Source organism: Hyla sarda, chromosome 1 (assembly GCF_029499605.1).
Source record: "Hyla sarda isolate aHylSar1 chromosome 1, aHylSar1.hap1, whole genome shotgun sequence".
Taxonomy (NCBI): domain Eukaryota; kingdom Metazoa; phylum Chordata; class Amphibia; order Anura; family Hylidae; genus Hyla; species Hyla sarda.
The window spans coordinates 198,100,988-198,110,600 of record NC_079189.1 but is presented as its reverse complement, the minus strand read 5'-3'; the positions used below and the strand labels follow the sequence as shown (position 1 = coordinate 198,110,600).

The window sequence follows — 9,613 nt, the reverse complement described above, 5'->3', positions numbered from 1 at the left end:
AGGCTGGAGGGGGCGTGTCAGTCTGTCTCCCTCACAGGAGCAAGCCTGTGCAGTCAGCCAATCAGGACTCTCTACTCTGTAACCCTTTCCTCTCTGGTTTTATGCTGTGTCATGTGTCAGAGGAAGATACTTGGAGCTTGCCTGCAGTAATCAGAAGACATTATGGTGAATTCATAAAGGATAAAATGTATAAATATAAGAATAGATCTTTATAAAATTAGTGCAAGGATTTTTTAGATAAAAGTACAGCATTTTTATGAATACATGTTATATCTGTTTTATCTTCTCCTAGTAAAGCTGGATGCTAATCAGCATAGCTGTCACTATGTGTGTCATTCATCTTTCACAGACTCCTGAATGTCTGATCAACTTCTTTGTCATTCAGGAGTCCGAGAAAGCTTTGACTATTTCAGCATGCTGGGAGTTGTAGTTTTTGCTTATTACGCACAGGTAGGTTAGCGTTAGGTCCCGTGCCATCTGAGAAACCTTGGCATTGGTGTGCGGGCTCTGGTGTGTCCTTCATATAAGGATACACTGACGAATGTTTCAATTTTAACATCAGTGTTGAGGGATTAGCCAATGTCATTGTATACATCTACCACAGTAGTGCACCTACATTTCTGTATTGAGTTGTAGTTTAGTAACAAGTGAAGCTGCAATGTTTGTAAATAACTGTGTTAGAGCAGTGTTGCCTCCAGCTGTTTTAAAACTACAGCTCCCAGCATGTCCACACATCCTTTATCTGTAGTTTTGCATACACAATAGAAATCTCCTATACTGGATACCGGTATGCTTTACGGCCGGTATCCAGTATGCTGCAAAATCTAGACTAGTCTGGCTAAAAGACAGGCGACCCCTAGTGGTGGCTATTTTGAGCTTGAATTTCAGGTGATTTTTTATTTTTTTTTAAACAGGTGTATATTGTGAAATGTCATATTATAATGAGTCCTACAATATATGAAAAGTTTTTAACAATGACAGTGCCTCTTTAAACACTATTTAAGTAATTAAGTAAGTTAAGTTTTATCTCAGCCTTATTGGTGTTCTTCAAGTTGGTTCTATATTTAATATATTGACACCAAGTTCTCAATACTATAGTGGGTCCTGGTACCCCCATTGGTTGCCAGAAGTGGGAATACAAATACTGTTAATTGGAGCAGCGGACCCCATGGCCGATCAGAGTCACCTATTGACTCCTTTCCAGACATACGCACTATTACGATAGTTCAACAGTCCCTGTTATCAGTCCGCTTAAAATAGTGGATATGTCATGAATTGAGTCACTAGGGGTGAGTTCATTTAGCCATTGGTTCCTCACAAAATTTACTTGGTGTCCAAAGTCCCTTCACATTGCATTTTGTTTCTTGTTAGATTTATCCGTTGACATCCTGCCCAAAATAGAGAGCAAATGTTGCCATTCATTTCTAGTGACTTCATTCAGCACATATGTCCCAAACTCTGGGTCTTTTCTCTCTCTCTCTCTCTCTCTCTCTCTCTCTCTCTCTCTCTGTCAGACTAGGACATCATATCATTTAAAGCTGCGTTACAGTTGTTGCACGTGTAGGCTTCACGCTATATCAGACTCTACCTCCTCCCTCCATGTCATCCCTTTAAAACCTCCCACTGATGAGGGCATGATTGGTAAAACTCTGTGTTACAGCAGTGTTGCTGAAAGCCTCCTGCAGCCTTATCAATCAGCCATCTCGTGTCCATGACTCTTGGACACAATCATGCTGCTGTGAGTCTCATCAGTGTCCCAGGAGGTATGGGGACCACCAGTGGTGGGATTTTCAAAGGCAGTTTTCTTTAATAAAATTTGATAATAATTTTGTATAATACCGTATATACTCGAGTATAGGCCGAGTTTTTCAGCACGATTTTTCGTGCTGAAAACACCCCCCTCGGCTTATACTCGAGTGAACTCCCCCACCCGCAGTGGTCTTCAACCTGCGGACCTCCAGAGGTTTCAAAACTACAACTCCCAGCAAGCCCGGGCAGCCATCGGCTGTCCGGGCTTGCTGGGAGTTGTAGTTTTGAAACCTCCGGAGGTCCGCAGGTTGAAGACCACTGCGGCCTTCAACATCATCCAGCCCCCTCTCACCCCCTTTAGTTCTGAGTACTCACCTCCGCTCAGCGCTGGTCCGGTCCTGCAGGGCTGTCCGGTGAGGAGGTGGTCCGGTGAGGAGGTGGTCCGGGCTGCTATCTTCACCGGGGAGGCCTCTTCTAAGCGCTTCGGGCCCGGCCTCAGAATAGTCACGTTGCCTTAACAACGACGCAGATGCGTCGTTGTCTAGGCAACGGCTCTATTCCGGGCCGGAAGCGCGGAGAAGAGGCGCCCCCGGTGAAGATAGCAGCCCGGACCACCTCCTCACCGGACCACCTCCTCACCGGACAGCCCTGCAGGACCGGACCAGCGCCGAGCGGAGGTGAGTACTCAGAACTAAAGGGGGTGAGAGGGGGCTGGATGATGTTGAAGGCCGCAGTGGTCTTCAACCTGCGGACCTCCGGAGGTTTCAAAACTACAACTCCCAGCAAGCCCGGACAGCCGATGGCTGCCCGGGCTTGCTGGGAGTTGTAGTTTTGAAACCTCTGGAGGTCCGCATGTTGAAGGCCGCAGTGGTCTTCAACCTGCGGACCTCCGGAGGTTTCAAAACTACAACTCCCAGCAAGCCCGGACAGCCGATGGCTGCCCGGGCTTGCTGGGAGTTGTAGTTTTGAAACCTCTGGAGGTCCGCAGGTTGAAGGCCGCAGTGGTCTTCAACCTGCGGACCTCCGGAGGTTTCAAAACTACAACTCCCAGCAAGCCCGGACAGCCGATGGCTGCCCGGGCTTGCTGGGAGTTGTAGTTTTGAAACCTCTGGAGGTCCGCAGGTTGAAGACCACTGAGGGCGAATGATGAGAAGAGGATGATGAAGGGGGGGGGGGGGGTGTGGGGATGATGAAGGGGGGTGGGGATGATGAAGGGGGGGGGGTGTGGGATGATTACAAGGGGATGATGAAGGGGGGATGTGTGGGATGATAAGGGGATGTGTGGGATGATGACAAGGGGATGATGAAGGGGGGATGTGTGGGATGATGACAAGGGGATGATGAAGGGGGGATGTGTGGGATAAGGGGATGTGTGGGATGATGACAAGGGGATGATGAAGGGGGGATGTGTGGGATAAGGGGATGTGTGGGATGATGACAAGGGGATGATGAAGGGGGGGATGTGTGGGACGATGACAAGGGGATGATGAAGGGGGGATGTGTGGGATGATAAGGGGATGTGTGGGATGATGACAAGGGGATGATGAAGGGGGGATGTGTGGGATGATGACAAGGGGATGATGAGGATGTTAATGACGGGTCTGGATGATGACAGGGGGGGATGAGGTATTTCCCACCCTAGGCTTATACTCGAGTCAATAACTTTTCCTGGGATTTTGGGTTGAAATTAGGGGTCTCGGCTTATACTCGGGTCGGCTTATACTCGAGTATATACGGTAAGTATATTAGAAAAACTATTGTTTTGCCAAGATGTAAAACATATAAAATGTTTTTATATCTGACAGTGCCCATTTAAAGAGTCATTGAGTTTAAAAAAAAACTTTTGACGTGTGCTAGGGTTGAACAACAAGACCCCGACCGATCGCTAAAATAAGATGTGTCCACACTAAGCCATTCTCTCCCAGTTTAGTGTCATGTGACCAAGACCAAGATGGTAGCATCTTTGGTTGGGTGCCCATAGAGTGGGGCGAAGCAGTACTTAAAGGAGTACTCCGCTGCAAACATCTTATCCCCTATCCAAAGGATAGGGCATAAGATGTTAGATCACGAGGGTCCCACAGCTGGGGACCCCGCGATCTCAGGGCCGGCACCCCTGTCATTCGGGGCACTGAGCGAACTCCACTCCGTGCCCGATGACTGGAGATACGCCCCCTCCATTCAAGTCTATGGGAGGAGCCTTGATGGCTCTGTCCTAGCCGTCACGCCCCCTCCCACAGACCTGCAAGCTTCCATGTCCCGGACACCGTAGCTGCTGGCCTGGAGATCGCTGGGGTCCTCAACGGCGGGACCCCCGCAATCTAACATCTTAATCTCTATCCTTTAGATAGGGGATAAGATGTGTAGAGCAGAGTAGCCCTTTAACTGCAGTCTTTTCCCCACATGTTCTAGCTTGTTGTTGTTTTTTTTTTTTTTCTTAGATGCCTTTAAAAAATGTTTTAAATGTTGCTGGACCCAATCTGAAAAAAATAAAAAAAAAACACATACTCATCTACCTCACTCTCTTGAGGCTTATGCTGTGATGTATACCAGGTCTCAGCAAATCCTTGACTGAGGTGGGACATTGCTGTGATGTTAGCTGTCACTGCTGAGGATATAAAAAATTATAAATGTTATTAAAGCATCATTTAAAAATGAAACCATATGTAATAGTGAACTAGAAAAAAACGTGACAGAAACACAACAGAAAGGCGTTTCTGTTGTGTTTTTATAGTTCATTATAACATATAACTTCAGGGGTGTAGAAATTTAATAAAAAACGACTTGTCCACGGGACTAAAATGGAGCAAAAGCTACTTGTCCCTCATGACAATCCACTTGTCCTGGGCAATTTTTACTTTTACACTCTCCTCGCCCTATAATAGTCATAACTAACTACTATAATAATGCCTTTTAATTGTTCCATAACATATGCTCCGAAACAAAAACAAAAAATATATTGGTGAAGTGAAATTGAAATAGTAAAATATAATTTAGCAAATTTGGTGGTTTTCTTTTCATCGCCATTTACCTTGTGGTTGAGCTAACATGTTATTTTGGTACTTTAGGCCGGCCTGATTACAGCAATACCAGATTTGTATAGTTTCCTGAACTTTTTAGAATTTTTTTTAATTGCCATTTTCTGACCCCTGTAGCTTATTTTTTTTTTTTTTCACATACGAGGCTGTATGAGGGCAAATTTTTTGCGCCATAATCTGTTTTTTGTATTGGTACCATTTTGGTATTGATCTGACTTTTTAATCTGCAACTAACAGTTGTTGCTTTAGTTGCAGATTTATCTCTCTCCCACCAAGCGATCCCCCCTCTCATTGAAGCAGACAGGCTCCCTGTCATCAGCTGACTAGTGAGTCAGGTCTCGGCCGCATTGCAACCTGGGAAAAATCCGAGACAACAGTCATTTTGTATACTGTTAAAAATAAATAGTGGGGTGAAAATCACAGAATTGTGAGAAAACCGTCACACACAGGTACAGACACTATATTATGAACTACACTAACTTTACAGCCCCTGTAGCATAGTCAATTAAAAAAATTCCTGGAATACCCCTTTAAGCTTATGCTTCCTGCAACCTACTTCTCATCATTTACAGACAGCGTTTGCAACGTCTTGCTGTGTGTCTCATCCACACCACTTCTTGGGGCCACTCACAGCTCGGGCTGTGTGTTGGATCCCTGTCTCCTTGGAAGAGCCCCAACTATTGTATCTAACTTCTTTTTAAACACACTTCCCCTTTCTGCTACTTCATTAATTAGGCCACAGGTGGAGGTTTCTCCAGGGTGAGCTAGGGAAATACACCCTTCCCTTGCCACATTGTCACATATAAGCCCCCCCCCCCCCCCCTCTGCTCAGACCACCGGGAAGGCAGAGTCCAACTGCTTTTCCTTGAACAACGCCGTCCAACAGATTTTGAGGCACTCTGCTTCCTTCTTCAGCAGATTTTATCTGCACCACTTCAATGGTGCACCCTTCTTTCATTCGCAATTTCATCAGCCACCAAGAACAAGACCTTTGGTCACCTTTGACAAATTCCATGTAAAAAGCTCCATTTATGTCACACATTTCCAACTCCAGGTTCTTCATTTTGATCTGTGCAGTGCTCTGGACACTAGGTGCGGACAAGGCAGATGCTCCAGGCCTTTGTCTTCTGTCACCATTACCGCCATCACCCGAACTTTGCTGGTGGCCAACCAAGCCTGTATCACCCATTTGCAGGACTTATGCAGTTATCTCTGGTTTAGCTTCTGCCTCAGAGCACTTCTCTGCCTCAGCATTTTCACCATCCAATGTCCATATCTCTACAGCTTCAGAGGACCTTTCGTAGGGGTTTACCTCAGTCTCAGCTTCAGAGGACTTCTCATATGGCTTCCTATCATGGTCTTCAGACTCTACCGTTTCTTGAGTCTATTGCTCAGACTCTGTCTCCAGGGACAGCAGTTGTTCTCTCATCTTCTCATTATCTTTATTCAGCTGCACCATCGTGGACACTTTCTGCTCATAGACGTTTAGCTGAGCCTCTTGTTCAGAGAGCTGTGTTCCCAGTAAATCCAAGGTAGCTGCGTGAGACTTAAGGTGCGTTTCGTTCTGCGCCTCCAGGCTCTGCACCTTTATGAGCCATTACTACTTTCTCCTCTAGCTCTTCCGTGGCTACCAACCTAGCCTTGTGATCACTTTGTAGAGCCAGATGTGCCTCACACAGGACATTCACTCTACATCCTTGAATGAGACTTGCTTAGCCAGACTCTTCAATTCTCTCTCTCCTTGCTGGTCACAAGATTCTGGGAGGGGGACAGTTCATCCTGCAGAGCCGCAAACTAATTTTTCTGCAGCTGAAGCTTTGCTTCCTGTTCTTTCAAGCCAACTCATTCCATCTCTTCTTCTCCTTTAGGGGTTTTCGTCCCCTTTTCAAGGATCTTGGCCCCTTGGGCCTCAGGGTAGTCCCCGGACAGTCTCTCTGGACTGTTTCTCTGCTCTCCCACAGACTTCTCTTTCACTTCACCACCGTCTCTCTGCTCACTCGCGGAAACATCAAGAGCTCCTGGGTCTGCAATAACAACATCTGGTGCAGTGGTTCAACCTTCCCGGTCACAATCCATCTCTGGTCCAGACATCACATCTCCTTGGTCCAGACATCACATCTCCTTCACTCAGGACTCTGTCTATGACAGTAAGCGCAGCACCCAGATCCACATGTGCTCTTTTCAGTACTTCTGCATTATCCACAGACATCTCTGTAGCTTCTTTTCCAGTCACTTCTTCCAGATGACCGGGCTCATCTTTATTCACAAGGTTGAGCATAGCTTCCTCTTTCTCGGTCTCAGTCACTTCTTCCAGGTGACAATGCAACTCTAGCCCCACCTTGGGCTCATCTTCAGCTGGCGAATGGAACCCATGTTCCTGTACCTGATCCGTTTCTGGTTTTACTGAAGATTCTGTTTCAGACAGAGGCACACTTGTCACTTGAGTCTCTGAATCCTCCTGGACTTGACTCACGGTCTGTTCTTCAGCTCCTCTAGAAGTCTGGCAGACCCCTATCTGACATAAATTTAGTGACAGTTAACACTCCCTATCCTCAGCCTCTGCTGAGTAATTCTCAACTAGTGTGTGGTGTAATTCAAGTGTTGTGAGCCTATCAGGTGTACCCCCTCTAGTTACCTGACAGTCTTCCCATAACTGGTGAAAAATTGAAAATCCGTCCCCAGTACTACATCATACTCCAAGGAGGGCTCTACTGCAATTTTGTGACTTACATTACCATAGGGAGTAGAAATACAGAAATTAACAGTTTTATAACCCCAAATGTGTATAGTGTATAGACACTATGACAGGACACTATGACAGTATCACATTGCACATATTCAAAATTTACAGGAAAGTTCCTAGCAATATGACCTAACTCATGCAAAGTGCCTTTTGTAAACATTTCCTCCCAGCCCTGCATTCAACATTTTCTGTTCACCAGACTTTTTTAGTCCAACCTGCAGAGTGGGAACAGTCTCATCAGTCTTCAAGAGGGGTTCCCCACCCTCACATGATTTCACAAATAGACCTTGGTTGGAGTCACCTTGGACAGAGTTCACACAGTCAAGTAGTGACACATCACCCACCATTACCTCAGGAACCTTTTGTGTGCGATTTCTCTGGCACACTCTCCCCATTCCACAACTGCCAAAAATATGGGAAGTCTCTGCCCAGTTTAACCTCCACATTAGGCTCTGCTTACACCTCCATAACATGACTCACTGTCCCATAACAGGTTTCAAAGTCAATTAAAACAGTCTTACCAGATTCTGGTCGAACCTTCACAAACGGTATTATATCCGGCATGACTCTGGATACAGCCTGGCGACAGTCCAGTTCCACAAACAGTGGGATTCCACCCACCATCAACTCACGGATCCTTACATCCATCTTAGCGACAACCGGTTGCTGTCCATGTCGGTTGCTCCTAGCAAGGGCATTTTGACATCGACCCATTTTTCAAAACAAACAACAAGGCTTACTCCTGTTGCGCTGCGCAGGTGGCCCGTCCACCTGTCTCCTTAGCTGAGAGAGCGCTCACTCGCTTGATGCGATCTGTTGCCCCTAGCAACGCTTTCACCACAGCCTCAGTCCTGCTCTTGTACTCCACAGCTGGGCTTGTCCGCCTTGCAACATTCAGGGTGGGTTACTCCTAGCAACAACTTTACTGCAACTCAACCGTTGGTTGCTCTTAGCAATGTGCTGCCCGCATCCTCCACAAATTGTAAGGATTTCTCCCTGGGGATAGCTCTGGGATCGTCCTTGACACCGCCACAGGACACTATTCACTTCAATCAGCAGGAAAACAACAGTACTTTATACAAGTCCAGCCCCTCGCCAGCTTTATTAGACAGGTTGCAGGATAAATAAAAACATAACACAGGAGCAAAACAAAACCCTAGACCGTCCAGTCACTAATTAAACAATCCAGCATGCCCTGTCTATCAACTGGTGGGCTTTTCCCCGCAAGTTAAACTTATGCCTCCTGCAAACTTCTACTCACTGTTCACACAAAGCGTTTGCAACGTCTACACCACTTCTTGGGGTCACTCACAGCTCGGACTGTGTGTTCCTCACCAGGATTCCTGCCACCCGGGCACCCCCCCCCCACAGCCACCTTGCTGTCTTCTGGGGAAAGCCCCAACTATTTTGTCTATCTTCTTTTTAAACACACCTACCCTTTCTGCTACTTCATTAATTAGGCCACAGGTGGAGGTTTCTCCTAGGTGAGCTAGGGAAATACACCCTTCCCTTGCCACAGTGTTACACCAGTGGGGCCCGAGACATTACATCACTTGTCAGGGAGCCTGTCTGCTTTAATAGGTCAAGCAACCGCTGAGTAGGGAGGAGATCATTCTCCACAGGGCTACAGGGAATTGTCCCAGGTGTGCTTTTAATAGGTGGGGTGGCTGATGTGTGGCAGGGAGAAAAGTGACCTCACACTTACAAACAAGGGATCCTGGGACTTGTAGTTGGAGGACAGGAACTTCAACAGGAAATAGCTATTTCATAAAAAGAACCATCTGGCAGGTTAGTAATAATATCACCTTATGGTGGATAATCCCTTTAATAAAGTTTAGAATTTTTTTACAGTTTCTACTGGGAGCTGGAGAACCCTACACATCTTGATTCAGCATTACAACCGAGGAAACTGCTTGACTTCTACTCTGGTGCTTCCTGCATTTGTGGTGTTTCCTGTGGATATCTCTGTATGACAGTGAGCTGGTTTTCTCTTCTTTAGTTGCACTGCTGGGATGAATTTATCTTGGAAGTAGGAAGACAACTGGGGAACTGAAAGACGGGGGAAGGGGAAGCTCTTAGGGAGCAA

General features: G+C 46.5%; 1 protein-coding gene across 4 annotated transcripts in view; it reads right to left on the bottom strand.

The window, feature by feature from the left end:
- Window positions 1-4,245: 4,245 nt before the first annotated feature.
- The window catches only part of TRMT10A (tRNA methyltransferase 10A), a 170,167-nt gene continuing 164,799 nt past the window's right edge, over window positions 4,246-9,613 (bottom strand). For 2 of the 4 annotated variants that reach the window (XR_008891430.1, XR_008891436.1), the window contains exon 14: window positions 4,247-4,354. The gene's annotated coding sequence lies outside the window, so the exon portion shown is untranslated. Of the gene's footprint in view, window positions 4,355-9,613 lie in introns of all 4 variants that reach the window. The other 2 variants (XR_008891437.1, XR_008891431.1) reach the window with 2 other exon arrangements.